This window comes from Limulus polyphemus, unplaced genomic scaffold, assembly GCF_000517525.1.
Source record: "Limulus polyphemus unplaced genomic scaffold, Limulus_polyphemus-2.1.2 Scaffold6347, whole genome shotgun sequence".
Lineage (NCBI taxonomy): Eukaryota > Metazoa > Arthropoda > Merostomata > Xiphosura > Limulidae > Limulus > Limulus polyphemus.
This window is the reverse complement of record NW_013671957.1, coordinates 31,499-34,672: the sequence shown is the minus strand read 5'-3', so window position 1 is coordinate 34,672 and position 3,174 is coordinate 31,499.

Below are 3,174 nucleotides of genomic sequence, written 5' to 3'. Positions count from 1 at the left end.
CCCATTGTGTAGCTATGTGCTTAATTACAAATATCCATTTCCCAGATATTTTTTAAAAACGCCCCTAGTGGCTCGGCTGTAAGTCTGAGAGTTTATAACACTAAAAAACCTCGTTTCGATATGTGTGGATCCTAACACAATAAGTTCACAATGTACTTCGTTCCGTTCATTACAATATACACACATTTTTAAGTCATCCGTCTGGAGATATTGGTACTTATTGTTTGTTATGTGTGTTCTTTGTTAGAAACAATATCGAATATTGTTGGTGACCTTGTATAAACTTTGTTAAAAACAATACCGGATATTGTTACTAAACGTGTTTATACTTTATTAGAAACAGTACCGGTTATTGTTATTAAGCTTGTTTATACGTTGTTAGAAACAATACCGGATATTCTTCATGACCTTGTGTATTCTTTGTTAGAAACAATACTGGATATTCTTCATGACCTTGTGTATTCTTTGTTAGAAACAATACCGATATTGTTTGTAAGCTTGTGTATACTTTGTTAGAAACAATACCGGATACTCTTAGTGAGCTGAGCTACTTGAATATTATGACAAGTTGTTGGTTTTTCCGCCAGTAGGTGTTATTTGTGATAAGATTTTGCATGTCACGATAGATTTCAACTGTTATACTGAAGTTGAGATATCTGTAAATTTAGATGATAAACTTGCTGCGCATCCCGCTCGACAGTTCGAAAATCCAATCAATAAAGATCAAACAGTTGGTGCTGTTCTAGAACACGGAGTCATCCTTAACACAGATCTTCTCCTGCTTGTGTAGCAGATGAGCTTCAGACAACCCATGACAGCGTTTAATCACAGAACTACAGATTAATATACAGGTTTAAATAGCTGATTTATTTGATTTAAGTAATTCTAAGGGGATATACTTCAAACAATCCCGAGAAAAATGATATATTTTAGGCTTACCTCTCTACAAGAGATTCCGAGAGATTTACTCTAAATGTTCCGTGAATATTCCTGTATTCACGTTGCCCCGTTGCCCCGGAACTTGGGTATATAAAAATTATACTTTCAAGATGTAGTGTTGTTAGACACGTTTTTCTTTCCTTCTTACATTAGCGGGACGTGGGAAGAGTTCATCCTCCAAGTTAACCAGAAGAACACTATCTTCCCAGATTCCAGAGGAAGTCATGTTTGACAAGCCTTCGTCTAGGACGTATTCCACCATATTAGTGACGTCACTCATGATGAGCGACAATGTATTACTGTGTTCAGTGAAAATATTTAATATGTAAATGAGGATATGGGATGATCCTGATCGGTTTCTTTATGTACTTCAGACTTTGTGAAACTTACACTCGCGTCAAACCTTGTTGACTTCCATATCTACTGACGACATTGTGAAAATCATTATAACAAAGCGGCTTCAATTTCGTCGAGCCGAACATGTTGAAATGTTCGAATTAAATCGGAGTCCCATTTTTATTTTAGTAATTAATGCGCGCGCGTGTCTACATTATTTACAAAAACCCACGTTAACGTACGTATACCGTAACGAGTAATTTCTAAATAATTCCTTATTAATTTGTAAAGTGGTTCAAAGTTTTGAACAAAAAAAGTGACACGAAACGACACAAAGATAACGTGGACTAAACAGGAAGTAAACTGGACGATACTCACCGTCTGCAGTCGCCGCTCCGTCCTGATCGCGTGCAGCACCATCGAGTTTCCAACGAACGTAAGAAGGCTTAAAGCATATAAACTCAGACCCATTGGAACAGCTATGGCTGGGTTCTTCAGGTACCCACTACCCGGAAAAACTTCTCGGCTGTCAGAAGTCGGAGAGGATGTTGTAGAAGGACTCGAACACATGATTCGGGTAACATTGTTCAAAAATGTTGGGAGTTTCTTATAACTTCCACCAGTGGACGTCATGTTGGACGCCCAAGAGCCAGTGAGGTCCAATATGGACTTGTTTTGACAATTGTCCAATGAATGTATCTGTCTAAGATTAATCCTTAATGCTAGAACATAAATAAACTCTCTCTCCTCTCTCTCTCTCTGTATAGCATTCCACTTCACATTTGGAGCAAGTAAAGCATAAACAACATAAAAACAAGCTTTAAACACATAACGGAAATGTGACTCTAGTTTAATGTTTGTTTAAACCGATTGAAAGCTGAATTTTTCCCTAACTCAGAAAGAAGTGATAAAATCGTAATTGAAAATCAATATGATTGAGTGCTCATCTTCGAGTTGAAAAGGCGGTAACGTGAGAGAACACGTGCTGGTTTGATGTCAAATAGTTTTAATAAAACTAACGTAAGTTTCAACTCAGTAAAGACTGTCGTTAATTTTATCCACAGTGTGAAACCCAGGATCAACTTTCTAACAATAAATAAACATTGTTAAATAATAACATCCATTATTGAAGGTTGGATGTTTATAGATAAAACTTTTTAACAATAGTACTAAAATATTCCATTGTTTAGAGCAAAAAAGACGAAATTAAACAATGCTTTAATTTCTGATCTAATGATAAGAGCATTGACAATGATCATGCGTCGCCAGCTTGTAAAAGGCGTTCACACTATAACAACTGTTTCCTTCCACTAGTATGTTTGTTTTATCCCAGCCGTCCTGAAGAGCTCTGGACTGAGCGAAACGCGGCGTCGGCAACGGACATGGAATACTATTATTATACATTCTTCTAAATCTTCAAAATCGCTAAGAGAATATATATATATAGAATGCAGTTTTAAAATTATAATGGACCCAATAGTAATGTCTAATAACAAATAAATTTATTATAAACATGCTTCGCTAGATTGAAAAAAAATGCGTTTTTATCATAACAATTGTTGTTTCTTTGTCTGTTGTTTTAAGCGCAAATCTTCACAACGGGCTACCTACGCTGTGCCGTTATGTCCTCCAGCTAATCTTACCGCCGAACTACCGGGGGGATGGGGCAGATGAAGCACTTAAGAGAAACTGAATATGTAAGCTGAGTACTAAGTGTAGGAAGGAAGTAGGGGTAATGATTATATGAAACGCGAATCCTAGTAGGGAGATAGCCAGTAATGCTCTTAAAACAAACAAACTGACGTCGAAAAGGTCTCGACAACAAGAGTGAAGAGCTCGGAAAGGATAAGAGTAGCAGAAAGTTACATACATAAGTTAACTACTCAACAGTAGCAGAAA